Source organism: Neophocaena asiaeorientalis, unplaced genomic scaffold (assembly GCF_003031525.2).
Source record: "Neophocaena asiaeorientalis asiaeorientalis breed wild unplaced genomic scaffold, Neophocaena_asiaeorientalis_V1.1 scaffold914, whole genome shotgun sequence".
In the NCBI taxonomy this organism is placed as follows: domain Eukaryota; kingdom Metazoa; phylum Chordata; class Mammalia; order Artiodactyla; family Phocoenidae; genus Neophocaena; species Neophocaena asiaeorientalis.
In genome coordinates, this window is record NW_020172076.1 from 125,401 (window position 1) to 140,926 (window position 15,526).

The following is a 15,526-nucleotide window of genomic DNA, read 5'->3' on the forward strand; positions in this document are numbered from 1 at the left end:
GATTCTAAGAGAAGAAAAATCTAACAATAATGACCACCAGGACCAACTATTTTTCCCTCCCAGGTCTCTAAAGTCTTAAAACAGAAATGACTGTTACCACTTTCGTATTCAAATGTATTCAAACACACAACACAAGCAGCTGTGGGGTACTAAACCAAAAATAAGGTTATAGACAATTTTCATTTTTTAAATATTATAATTCACCTTTGCATTTTTATTCAAGTGCTCAAGCATTATTTCACCCAGGACCTACAGATAGATATACCATGAAAGCCTCCACTACACACAAACAATTACTGAAAGCTCAACATAATTTTGCTTCCTTTATTTGAACAAGAATTTTTCTTGGAAACTGAAATAAAAGTGTTATTACACAGTTGGAAAGTTCTGAAACAAAATGCTCTTGAGGTTACCTGTGACATAAAAAGCCATACAAATGTACAAAATGTTTTAAGTTTCAGTATAGAAACTACTTCCTAGAAACCCATTTACCAACAATAGTTATATAGAATTAACTTCAATGAAATCTCTAGGTGAAATTACCCAACATATCATAATTGAAATTTACACTACTATTTAATGATCTTGTGCAATACCAGACAAGTGTGTTAAATGTAGCAATCATAAAAAACACTGAGGCAAAAGTAGCAACGTCTAAATCTAAAGAAAGCATCATTTTTCTACTTTTAAAAGCAGTCTTACTAATAAAATGGGTTGGTTTTAAAATATAGTGAAAAACACCTATAAAGCTAGAAATAAAGGAAATAAAAGCCTATGATAGATAAATGCCACTAAGCAGCAAATCAACTGCCCATCTAACCTAACAGAGATGCCTCAAAAGTTAACCTTTAATGAAGCTATGATATGAGAAAAATACCACTCACATAATAGCTTCATGAAGAAACATTTCTCATTGCCTAGAAAACGTAAATACCAAAGCTTTCCCAAAGCTAACTTTTAACTTTCCAAAAAATAAATTTCTTTCATCATAAAACATTTGACTATTAATGGATACTATTACTGACCAGCAAAAAAGCTATTTTATAAAACTGACTACTGATGAACTCATATAATTTTGCAATTATAGGGAAAATGCTATTCTCTAATCACACTTAGCACTATTATCAGTAAATTAAACCAAGTTGTCACTTCCTCATCAGCAAAGCCTACTGACAAAGTGTGGACTGTTTGCGCATATCCAAAATCTTCCAGGTACTATTTATATGAGATACTCTTCAAGAAGAGCTGCTTGCACTCCAGCACCAGAGAGTAAAATACGTGGATTTTATGGCCCCAACATTTTTAGGGGACAAAGGTGTAACATATTTTTTGACTTGTCTTAACTATGAAAGACTAGAAAGGCAATATCTAATCACTAACAGAGGGTAATTATTAGTCTCACTCTTTGAGACTTCAATTTTCAAATCCCCCTTAAATACCCCAAACCCTAGCTTCCTAGTCATATTTTAAGGTTATTCTTTCTATAAACCCGCTACTACATACTTCTAGTAAAATGCAAGAGGCAGAAGTAATATTTAAGGGTAGTGTTATCAACAGAAATTAAGACAGTACTTCTCATTATAACTTGATATATCAATAAGGAGAATCACTTGAATAACCGCACTTTAACTATGTACCCACCCCAATAGAAATACATAAACAAGGCCCTCACTTCTCCTAAGAATTCTTCTAATATATTTTAAATTAGAACCGATACATGTGTGATATTTTTATAATACAAATTTTAATGATGCTTTTTTACCAAAAATTATTGTGCTTTAACAGGCAACAACTTATATGTAAAAAGACTGCAATGCAATATAAAATGATAAAAGCTATGATGAACACTCCATTTTAATTAATTCAATAAATCCTCATAGCAACCCTATGAAGGTCTACTGTTATCCTATTTTAGAGATCATAAAACTGAGTCATAGACCTGCTCAATAACTTACTCAGGGTCATACATGTAGCAAGTGGTTGAGCTGACCTATAAACTTCTGCCAAAATAGAGTTCACAGAATTTTCTTCTTCACAGGGCACCTTCATTCTTCAAGAATTCCAAGACCAACAAAAGGCAAGATTTTTAATGTATTCTTACCATGTTTATAAGAGACTGTGCCTTTTGATTAAAAGAATTCTGCACTGTAAAGCAATTATACTCCAATAAAGATGTTAAAAAACAAAAACAACCAAAAAAACCCATGTCTACTAGTTAGACACATTTTGCTTCTCTTCTTCAAGTTCATTTCCCAGGACGGTGAAACCTCTCTCATATTTCAATGCCTTTAAATTGAATAATAAAATGTTAATTTGTATTTTATGGAAAAAAAAAAGAAAAAGAATTCTGCGTATGTATTCTTGAAAGCTGGTCAGTGAAATATGCCTAAATTTACCAAAAAAGAAAGTAAAGTACAACTGATTCCAAAGCAGCATTCCATCAACAAAAAGGTTGTTCTCAAGGTATGGTTCCTGGATTGAAGAGAGTCCCCAAGACACATCCAAGACGTGCACAAACTCAAAACTACTTTATTAGAACACAGTTCTAACACTGGTCTAATTGGGCTTTTCACTGAGACACTCGCAGGGATGGTGCAAGAGCAATGATGGGCAAAAATCCTGGTGTTTCAGCACAAACCAAGGCACTGGCATTCAATGTTTACCAGTATCATTGTACTCTAGACATTACAATACAACTACATTTAAATGATTTCAATTATGGCTGTCCCAGCCAGAGCATCCAGAAAAGACTGAAGATTAGATTGCAAGAAAATAAAACAGGACTTCCCTGCTGGCGCAGTGGTTAACAATCCCCCTGCCCAAGCAAGGGACACGGGTTCGAGTCCTGGTCCGGGAAGATCCCACATGCCGCGGAACAACTAAGCCAGTGCACCACAACTACTGAGCCTGCGCTCAAGAGCCCACGAGCCGCAACTACTGAGTCCACGTGCTGCAACTACTGAAGCCCATGCGCCTAGAGCCCACAACAAGAGAAGCCACCGCAATGAGAAGCCTGTGCACCCCAACAAAGAGTAGCCCCTGCTCGCCGCAACTAGAGAAAGCCTGTGTGCAGCAATGAAGACCCAACACAGCCAAAAAATAAATTTTTTAAACAAATAAATAAATAATTTTTAAAAAGAAAACAGAAGCCATGTATCAAAGAGCTGGATTTTATTTTTATTTTTTTTCTTTCTGGCTGAGCCACAGCATGCAGGATCTTAGTTTTCTGACCAGGGATCGAACCCAGATGCCCCTGCAGTACAAGTGCATGGTCTTAACCACTAGACCACCAGGGAAGTCCTCAAAGAACTGCAGTACAGGTAGTTCATCAGTTTCTAAGACATGGGTCTGAAACAGCTACCAGTTTGGTTCTGAAAAGATCTCTGACTCGTGTTCAGTTACTTCATCGAGTAGGTCAGGACCCTGTCATGAGACAGGTGGAAAGAATAACCCTGTCACAATATTTTCTCTGGCAGCAAATGAGATGTGGCCGATCAGGGGAAAATGAAGCACACCAAATGGGTGAGGTCAGTCAAAAACACGGCACAGACTTTCAGTATTCTGACCAGGCCTCAGAGATGTGGCATATCAGTATGTGAAAAAGGGGTCTCGAATTTATGTGGACAGGAAGGTAGACTATGGTGAGTATATGGATAAAAATAATGTGAGATGACAAGAAACAACAATTACAGCTGATAACATATTTCCGAGTGACCAGACAAAAGAGAAGGCATAGAATGGACAATTCTTCTTTGGCCATTGTTTGGTACAGTCTCATTTCCAAATCATGATTGTCTTTATAGTTTATAAGGACAAGAATCAAAACACTCTTTTATATTAAAAAAATAATAATTTCAACTATGAATACCTGGATGAAGCAGTAAAAATGATTAATTTTATTAAATCTCTAACTTTAGGTACATGTCTTTTTATTATTCTATGCAACAAAACAGATATATACATTTAGCATTTCTGCTGCATTCTGAAATATGGTGGTTATTTCAAAAAACACCATTCTTATGATTGGGCTGAAAGCTGAATAAGACACATTTTCTTGGAGCGAGATTTTTACTTGAGACAGCATTTGACAGACAAGCCGAATAGTGACCTGTGTACCTGGCAGTGATTTCTGACGAGTGGCTGATACTAAGAAATGTGATTTGTTTCTAACTTTGTATAACAAAATACATTAACATTTTTATGACTTGTGTAACTCAACTGGTCAATATTTTTCAGCTCGGTACATGACATTACAAACTCATGCATAGGTAGAAGATCCACTCAAAGGTAGACCAATGGATTCTAATGCAAAAGAGTACTTTTAAGAAAATACTGCTTGTCAGGTTTCACTGCAGCATCAAACAACAATATTCACAATTAGCTGAAAAGGTTAAAATATATATACCTCTCTCCACTTACTTATCCATGTGAAACCAGATTCTCTTCGTATTTTTTAACCAAAAGAGCATTTTGCAATAGGTGGAATAATGCAAAAGCAAATATGGGAAGCCAGTCATTTTCTTATAAAGCCAAACACTGAAAAACAGTAAAATAACACTCTTCCCACTACACAAAGTTGAGCATTAAAGAAATTTCAAAAAAAATGTAAAAATAAGGCCACTCTTCCCACTATAACATATTTTCTTTTAAATTTCTCTTTTAATTTCTTACATGGTAAACATTGATATAACCTAAACATAAAGCTCTTTGGGGTCTTCAATAATTTTTAAGAGCTTTAAAAAAGGATTTGAAACCAAAGTTTGATAACCACTGTTTTTAAATTCCAGTCAATATTTACTTGTGAAAATGTAAAGTGGCAGAAATTTTGCACTAATGTAAATTAACTAAACCAGTATACCCCAATGTGCAGAACCTGACATTATTTTATGTATAATGTTGATTTTTTTCCTTTAATACTTAATACTCAGGATATCGATCTGTGATTTTTGAAGATATTTTAGGGTTTTCTAGGTAATCTAATTTAAACAAATATTGACTCTATGTAATTATCAACTGGAACAACATGCTGCAGTCAATGACGAAATGTGCTCACCTCACACACTGATCAGTCTAAGTCCTAACAGCCACCATCATTCTTCTTTAATTCATAAAGTCCTCTCTCATGTATGTCTCTAAAGAAACTTCTAAGGATTTTCTAAGGATCACAATGTGCCACTTAGGTTCCATGTCTTAATAAAGAAAATGCTAAAAATCCTGATATAAAAATGCTGGAATAAAACTTTTAAATCTAAAAGAAATATAATTCTAGAGAAACATATAAGTTTTGGCAAGTAACAATAGTCAACCTTTTTATCATTAAATATTCCTAGAAATTTTCCTAAAAATAAATTACTCTTAGCACTTGGAAATATAGCTTTTCCTTCACTAGAGAAGTTTACATACAAGAATAATAAGACTGTTGGATAGCTAGTCAAACATTCATTGGAGAAAACAAACTGTCAGCATCTGGAAATACTAGGTAACAAACATATTTACAAGAACGGAACAAAAATCAATTATGTGAAATATTTTTTAAAAATAGGTATAAACAGGGCTTCCCTGGTGGCGCAGTGGTTGAGAGCCCGCCTGCCGATGGAGGGGACACGGGTTCGTGCCCCAGGTCCGGGAAGATCCCACATGCCACAGAGCGGCTGGGCCCGTGAGACACGGCAGCTAAGTCTGCGCGTCCGGAGCCTGTGCTCCCCAACGGGAGAGGCCGCAACAGTGAGAGGCCCACGTACGGCCAAAAAAAAAAAAAGGTATAAAGATAAATAAAATCACAAAAAAGTAGGCCACTTTGCCAAGAAATTATCCACTCATTTAAAAAGTGTTAAGTTATGGAAAGGTGTGCATCAAGAAATTAATCTTCTAATAAACTAAAAAGGGAAACAAGAAAAGTTCCTATTAATAGAACTCAAATAATAGCATGCAAACTTTCCAACATAACCAACAGAGAAAGTGTGGAAGACTTAACATTTTTAATTCAAGTAATAAAAAACACTTTCCAAGACATTATATCACTCACTGTTATATTGGGGGGGGATATTTTAAGTAACATAAGACAATCTATAAAATATACAATTTATAGTGGGTTTTTCCCTTCAATTTGCATTCTAAAATGTCTGCCCCCGTGAGTATTGAGGAAACGTTCCTCAGGTTTATGATTGCTTAAGTGAAACTTTACATCACATTTCATTAGGGAACTGCTAATTAAGACAAAACAGTTACCACAACACATCTATTAAAATGTCCAAAATCCTAAATGGTGACAACAGGAAATGCTGGTGAGGATGTGAAGAAACAGGAATTCTCATACACTGCTGGTGGGAATGCAGAATGGTATGCCCGCTTTGGAAGACAATTTAACAGTTTCTTATATAACTAAACATACTCTTACCCTATGATCCAGCAATCATGCCCCTCGTTATTTACCCAAAGGCACTGAAAACTTATGTCCACACAAAAACCTACACAAGGATATTCGTAACAACTCTATTCATAACTGACAACCAAGATGTCCTTCATTTGGTGAATGGATAAACAAACTGTGGTACATCCAGATAATGGATTATTCAATGTTAAAAAGAAATGAGTTATCAAGCCATGAAAAAACATAGAGGAGGGACCTTACTTAAATGCATATTACTAAAAAGCCAATATGAAAAGACTTCATATCGTATGATTCCAACTATACGACATTGTGAAAAAGACAAAAATATGGAAACAGGAAAAGAATCAGTGGTTGCCAGGAATTATGGGGAGGGAGGAATAATAGGTGGAGCACAGAGAATTTTTAGGGCAGTGAAACTACTCTGTGTGAGACTGAATGGTGGGTACGTGTCATTTTCCATTTGTCAAAACCCAGAGAATGTGCAACACCGAATGTAAACTATGAACTTTTGGTGATGTGGATGTGTAAGACACAAGTGTGCCCTGTATGCTGTGGGAATCTGATGTTGGTAGGAGTCTGACGTGAGGGCATCTGTACGTATGTGGGGTGAATGGGGTGCGTGGGAACTGTCCCTTCTGCTCAATTTTGCTGTGAACCTAAAACTACTCTTAAAAATTTACTTTTTAAAAACTTTAAAAATGTTTCTTTTTGAATAAATTATATCTTAATTTATATCACAAGTTTTAGTCATGAAATAATAAAACATTTCTTACTTGTTAAATACTGAATCAGAAATAGAAGGAACCACAAATACAAGTAGGGGGCTTTATCCTTAGTTTACTGTACTGATTAAGCTAAATACATGCACCTCTTAAACTACATTCACTCAACAGTGTATTTTTATTTTTATTTTTTTATTTTTTGCGGTACACGGGCCTCTCACTGTTGTGGACTCTCCCGTTGCGGAGCGCAGGCTCCGGACGCGCAGGCTCAGCGGCCATGGCTCACGGGCCCAGCTGCTCCGCGGCATGTGGGATCTTCCCGGACCGGGGCACGAACCCACGTCCCCTGCATCGGCAGGCGGACTCTCAACCACTGCGCCACCAGGGAAGCCCCCAGCAGTGTATTTTTAAAGCCTGGTTCAGGTAACTTTGTAAACAGATTGTTCTGAGGTCACTGTCAAATTCAACTGACCATGTAGCAAAATTAATTGCCACTTTTTAAAACACAGGATGGCTTTCTAATTGAAGATGAATTAAATATAACTACACATAATCTAGCATGCATCAAGAGACAGAAGGGAATATTTTAAACAAATCAATTTTTAAAACAAATTTATATTGAGCTTAGAATTTTATTTCTAATCTATATACCTGAGAGACATTTTCAAGTTTATCCTTTTCAACTGTCATGGCAAACTCCCTCTGAAAAGCTGCTTTTAAAAACTGAAATTAATTAGGAATATATGTAATTATTTTTCAAATTTAGTTATTTTATCCCAAACTCTTAAAGAAATCAGCAATCTGAATACCGACTACAACACAGACTACTTTCAATTACATCTTGCCAAGGCACATATAATACTGGTGACCGGTTTGCATTTCTTTACCTGTAACCCAGTTCACTTCCATATCAAAATCAAAACAACTATCATGACTGGCCAGATCAAGGGAAGAAAGATTAAAGAGCAAATATAAGCTGCATAAGAAGCAATTCCAAATCAGTCCCACCAACAGAAGAAAGCAAACAAAGCACATGTGTTCCAATGTATGAAGGATCAAGAACGTATTTAAAAGAGGAGAGTGTCTTTTTCTATTCATGATACTAGACATAAAACAAGTTATCTTAGCAGTCTACCAGAAGCTTTGAAATCCTGACAAATTATATATTGTTTCTAAGTAGATAACTCAAAGCAACACATTCAAAATATAGTAATATTTAAAATATTTAAATAACTAAATACAATTCAAAAAGTTATTTAAAATTTACAATTATAAGATAAACTACTATACAAGCATTTCTATTGTTCAAAAGCAGGATTTAGAAAAAGCAATAATACGTCAAATTAAGACGCTATATATATTATGAGAATTGTGGCAAATTTATAACCAGAAAAGACAGGATTTGAAACGTGGTGCACAGTGTAGTGGAGGATATCATAAGACAAAGAGGCAAACTCACCCATTTACTTTAAATTATTTGAAATTTCAAACAGAAGTAAATGCATTTCATCAGCAGAGCACGCTTACAAACCCAAGTTTTTTGCTCCCTGCCACTAGCAGTTAGTTAATAATTACACATGGATATCGATATTCACATTTATCTAGTTCGCTTTGGTAGAAAAATTCTGACATTTCAGGTGATACTACAGAGCTTCATGCCCTCAACATGAAGTACAAAAGATACGGGATACTCATTGGCCTAAAAAAAATTTTTTTTTACATAATCCCCATGTAGGAGAACTCCTGTAGGGGGCTCTAAATATTACAACAAGAAATCACAAAGCAGAACTAACAAGTTTTTATGTCTTCCTAGAACCTTCTGTTATTACTTCAAGCTATTTATTAACTGAACAAAATTCCTATTGTTTGCATTGCATGTAGTGGACATTTCAAAAACATGTTCACTTTAGTTCACTTGTATTCGCCAATCTTAACTCTCCTCTTCTCCAACCCCTCTAAAAACGTAAATGTTACCTAAAAGATCTGACCATTCTGAACCAAGTAAGATTAGAAGAACTTACCATTTCAAAAGAAAAGACAGAGGTATACCTACAACACAGTGGAACAATAAACCAATCACATCAGTTTTTAAAAATGTACCCAAAAGAGCCCCAGAAGAGTGCAGAGACTACACACTCACTCTCCAGCATACAATTTTCTCTAAACTCTCAGAACTTTTTAGCTGCGTCTCTTAACCTACCCCACATAGGTCCCCGGTCCCTAAAATACTCTAAAATCCTCAAAGATGTGACCCTGGGCTTGATTCCCCGCTGTATCCTCTATGAAGCTCAGGACTGTTTTGAACACAGGAAAAACAAGGAACAAATTTTTCCTACTAAAGGGAACCTCCAGTCTTTGTGTAAGACTAACTATCTTGAAGGGATAGTCAAGTGGAATCTGCATACTAAAAAGTTATGTGTGCTGAAAACCAAGATTAAAAAAAATGGTTATTTTACTGTTTAAATTTTACTCTTGGGCTTCCCTGGTGGCGCAGTGGTTAAGAATCCGCCTGCCAATGCAGGGGTCCCAGGTTCGAGACCTGGTTCGGGAAGATCCCACATGCCGCAGAGCAATGAAGCCCACGGGCCACAACTACTGAGCCTGTGCTCTAGAGCCTGTGAGCCACAACTACTGAAGCCCGCGTGCCTAGAGCCCGTACTCTGCTACAAGAGAAGCCACCGCAATGAGAAGACCACGCACCGCAACAAAGAGTAGCCCCTGCTCGCCACAACTAGAGAAAGCCTGCGCACAGCAACGAAGACCCAATGCAGCCAAAAGTAAATAAATAAATTTAAATTTTACTCTTTACTATGTGACTCCATTATGAACTCCACAGAAATACATCAATAGGTGTGTTTCAATGCCACCTATGTTTCAAAACCACTGATGTTGAACATCTGAAATGTTAGTATTAAATAAAAATACTGAGGTTTAGTGGCTCATAAAGAACCCTCAAAACTGTATGATTGAGTTGCATGCTGTCATCTGAAAAAGAAGACATCAAGCAACTATTTAACTCTCCCAATTTGCATCTCAGTAACTACAATACAACAAATACAAGATTCCTGACCTCAAAAAGCTCAAGAGGGCTCAAATACTGGACAACTGTGAGAAAATACTTAGATGGCAATATAAGTACTAAAAAAGAATCATTAAAAATGATACAGGATCACAGCCGGGGTGAGTAGTCAGGGAAAGTTATGTATGTGCTGCGTATACACACTCCCCAGGAGGGTAAAAGGCATATGGGAATTTTTGTGGAATATGAGCCCCTCTGTGACTCTAATGGGAGGTAAGGCCGATGAAGACACTAGAGTCATCTAATATGACATAGAAATAATTAAGTCCAACAAAGTGTCCTCTGATGAAGTGGTTAAAGAATATAAAGGACATGGTAACCATTTCAATCTGGATTCATTCAAAAGACTTCTAAACGTGAATGATAAAACAGAGGGGGAATATGCTACTTATAAGCGTAACATATGATTAGGGTGACCACACACACATCCTGGTTTGCCTGAGACAGCTTATTTTATGCCTGCTGTTAAAAAAAAAAAGTAATTTTACATAGTACTCATATTCACTTGTCCGAGTTTGGATGAAAATTTTATGCTACCAGAAAACTACTAGAGCTAATCAATGAATCTGGTAAAGTAGCAGGATACAAAATTAATGCACAGAAATCTCCTGCATTCCTATACACTAATGATGAAAAATCTGAAAGAGAAATTAAGGAAACACTCCCATTTACCACTGCAACAAAAAGAATAAAATACCTAGGAATAAACCTACCTAAGGAGACAAAAGACCTGTACTCAAAAAACTATTAAGACACTGATGAAAGAAAATAAAGATGACATAAACAAATGGAGAAATATACCATGTTCTTGGATTGGAAGAATCAACACTGTGAAAATGACTATATTACCCAAAGCACCCTACGGATTCAATGCAATCCCTATCAAACTACCAATGGCATTTTTCACAGAACTAGAAAAAAAATTTCACAATTTGTATGGAAACACAAAAGACCCCAAAGAGCCAAAGCAATCTTGTGAAAGAAAAATGGAGCTGGAGGAATGAGGCTCCCAAACTTCAGGCTATACTACAAAGCTACAGTAATCAAGACAGTATGGTACTGGCACAAAACCAGAAATATAGATCAATGGAACAGGACAGAAAAACCAGAGAGAAACCCACGCACATATGATCACCTTATCTTTGATAAAGGAGGCGAGGATATACGATGGAGAAAAGACAGCCTCTTCAATAAGTGGTGCTGGGAAAACTGGACAGCTACATGTAAAAGAATGAAACTTAGAACACTCCCTAACACCATACACAAAAATAAACTCAAAATGCACTAAAGACCTAAATGTAAGGCCAGACACTATAAAACTCTTAGAGGAAAACATAGGCAGAACATTCTATGACATAAATCACAGCAAGATCTTTTTTGACCCACCTCCTAGAGAAATGGAAATAAAAACAAAAATAAACAAGTGGGACCTAATGAAACTTAAAAGCTTTGCACAAAGGAAACCATAAACAACACAAAAAGACAACCCTCAGAATGGGAGAAAATATTTGCAAACGAAGCAACTGACAAAGGATTAATCTTCAAAATATACAAGCAGCTCATGCTGCTCAATATCAAAAAAACAAACAACCCAATCCAAAAATGGGCAGAAGACCTAAATAGACATCCCTCCAAAGAAGATACACAGATTGCCAACAAACACATGAAAGGATGCTCAACATCACTAATCATTAGAGAAATACAAATCAAAATTACAGTGAGTTATCATCTCACATGAGTCAGAATGGCCATCATCAAAAAATCTACAGACAATAAATGCTGGAGAGGGTGTAGAGAAAAGGGAGCCCTCTTGCACTGTTGGTGGGAATGTAAATTGATACAGCCACTTTGGAGAACAGTATGGAGGTTCCTTAAAAAACTAAAAACAGAACTACCATACGACCCAGCCATCCCACTACTGGGCATATACCCTGAGAAAAACCATAATTCAAAAAGAGTCATGTACCACAATGTTCATTGCAGCTCTATTTACAATAGCCAGGACACGGAAGCAACCTAAGTGTCCATCGACAGATGAATGGGTAAAGAAGATGTGGCACATATATACAATGGAATATTATTACTCAGCCATAAAAAGAAACGAAACTGAGTTATTTGTAGTGAGGTGGATGGACCTAGAGTCTGTCATACAGAGTGAAGTAAGTCAGAAAGAGAAAAATAAATACCATATGCTGACACATATCTATGGAATCTAAAAAAGAAAAAAGAAAATGGTTCTGAAGAGCCTACAGGCAGGACAGGAATAAAGATGCAGACGTAGAGAATGGACTTGAGGACACAGGGAGGGGGAAGGGTAAGCCAGGACAAAGTGAGAGATTGGCATGGACATATATGCACTACCAAATGTGTAATAGCTAGTGGGAAACAGCCGCATAGCACAGGGAGATCAGCTCGGTGCTCTGTGACCACCTAGAGGGGTGGGATAGGGAGGGTGGAGGGAGACGCAAGAGGGAGGAGATATGGGGATATATGTATATGTATAGCTGATTCGCTTTGTTATAAAGCAGAAACTAACACACCACTGCAAAACAATTATACTCCAATAAAGATGTTAAAAAAGAAAATTTTAAAGTTTTCCTTACAAATAATTAGATATTATTCCTTACAAATATTCGTATAATATTAAATAATAATAATGCAAATAATATTTGTATTCCTTACAAATATTAATTAGATATTATTCCTTACAAATAATTAGATATTATTAAAATTATTAAATAATCCTTTTGAGAAGTGATCGAAGATTTCAACAGCTGGTTAAAATTGATATTATATCTTCAACACAAATGCCCCAAATCATCAAAATCCTAAGGATCACTTCCTAGAGTATATGTTAACATTATAAACATGTATCTTTGTTTTCATTTGATGATAAAAGTCTAAGTTCCAATTATGTACCATCCTTAAATATTCAGAAAAGTTCTTCGCTCATTGTAGGAAACCAAATTATTTTAGTAAATAAATAAAACATATTAATAACAAAAAGTTGGGCACAACTAGAGCATTCTATGCGAGGCCACTGCAGTATAACTGTTATTATCCATTCTGATTTTTACCATCATGTCCAAACCATCAGAAGCAGGTTGCCATTACACCAGCGATAGGTAATAACCTTCCCACACCTAAATCTGACTCCAAACACTACAGCAAATAATTCTTCAGTTATTTCCATAGGATGATGAAGAGGCTATAAAAACCTCCTGTGAAATATGTCCTTTGTTCAAATGTGTCAGATATTTAGCCTTCCAAAATAACGCAATCTTCTACTTCAATACAACCAAATTACTTGTTAAAGCTAAATACTTGACTGAAAAAGAGAAGTGATGGCCATGTTAAAACCACAAAATGGCAGCTTCTCTCAAAAATTCACAAACTATTTCAGAAAACGTATTTGTACCTCCTCATTAGTAAGTGACACCTGGGATCAGTTGGCTCTGACAGCACCTATTAATGAAAGTTCATTACTGGCTAGAGTTTCTGCCCTGAGTTTTGTACAGCGAACATGGGGGGAAGGGTTAGGTTATAATTAAATCAAGGAATGATGATAAGAGAAACAATACCCACTCAAGAAGCAGGAAGGGACTGGCATAAAATTAAACAACAGGCCCAATGTGGCAGCTCTTCCCATAACTTCTGCTGATTTATAACCGTGACTACTAATGAACCTTCTGAATACTAATTTGGATTCTTAAGAACCAAGGTTCTAGGATATGAGGCACTCTGCTCAATAAACCTTCTAAAAACACTGAAAAAGAACACGTAAGTTAATATAATTACATTTTAAGTCACAAACTCTTCATGAGTTTGGTTAACATGAGCCACTTTTTATAGATTTCCCCCCCAGCTCTCAGACTGGCCTGAGAACAGAGGTCGGCAAACTTTTTGGGGAAAGGGCCAGATAGTATTCCAGGCTCTGCTGGCCATACAGTCTTGACACAGCCTCAGAGTTATGTCACCACTAGTCAACGCTGCCATTTGGGGGCAAAGCAGCCATAAACAAAACATAAATACAGCTGTGTTCCAAAAAAACTGTTCAGAAAAAAATAGGCAGTGTTCAGATTTGGCCTGGCTTACCCTAGTCTGTAGACCTCCAGTCCAGATGAAATATTTTAAAAACTAAAAATTAATGTATCATTTGAGATAATACTCCCTTCCATATATAGGATGAAAGCCCAACTAAAAGTTGCCACACCAAAATCCCACAGAGCGCGATTCACAGAGAATGTTGTGCCATTTATACTGCTAACTGTATGAATTGTGTCTGCCTTGTCCAATGACCCTGAGCTCTCCCTTAAAACTCCCCAGGTCCCATAAAAAATTCAACTGCTACTACTATTCTCGCCTCAACATATGTCTCACTGCAACATATGGCCAGTGGTTTTCGATCTTTGCCAAGGAAAATAAGCAAGCTGAAGGGCTTTTTAAAATGCAGATCCCATGGCTCCAACCCAGACCCACTGGATTAGATCTCAGGCATTTTTCTTTTTTACGTTCCACAGATGTGCTGCAAAGATTGAACACTACAGTATTTAGTCGAAACTGTCGATGGACAACCCATCAGAATCTACTGGGATCACAAATGAATTAAGTAGGACGGAGACCTGAGAACCCACATTTTTTGAAAGCTCCCTGAGTGCTTATGATGCACAACTTGAAACACTACCGTGGAAGAGGTGTTACCCTCTTAGCCAGGCTACATCTGCTGTGGCCTCTCTGCTCAATAATTCCAGGAGCTACAAAGGAATACCTCTAAGGATTTGACATGGGTCAAATTACTGCCTTGGTATATAATACACATTCGGGTCTTTATGCACGTGTTCATTTCTCGAGGGCCAGTCTCACCTACTCAAACAGGAATAAAAGTTATTCCATATCAATTCATGTATATATCTTAAAACAGATATGAAGGGCTATTCTCTTCTTCACTAAAAACCAAACATTAATATTTACCATGCCAGATAAAGAAACTTCTTAAGTTTTAAAACAAAGTAGCATCCAATCTAAGCACTGCCCCAATTTTCCTAATCAAAGTATTTTTATAACTACATGATGAAACTACTAAAGCCAGAATGACATTTAGACATTTTATGACTTACTCATTTTTCCAAGAAAACAAAGTTTACTCCAGGAAACTGCATTTTAAAAATATTCTAATTAAAATCTCCCCTTTACTCCAAACCAAACTGCATCCACAAATGAAGACTAACACACAGCAGTACTTAAATGTTTCAACTACTGAATCTACAGTAAGTGAAACAACCTAATAGTAAAAAGTCACAAGACAACCATAAACAGTCTCACAAATTCTTACTG

The 15,526-nt window shown here is 36.4% G+C and overlaps 1 protein-coding gene and 1 pseudogene across 1 annotated transcript in view; one reads left to right on the forward strand and one right to left on the reverse strand.

The window, feature by feature from the left end:
• The window catches only part of PSPC1 (paraspeckle component 1), a 59,712-nt gene that overhangs the window by 8,754 nt on the left and 35,432 nt on the right, over positions 1–15,526 (reverse strand). The window lies entirely within an intron of this gene.
• On the forward strand, positions 3,282–3,896 carry LOC112403724 (single-stranded DNA-binding protein, mitochondrial pseudogene; annotated as a pseudogene).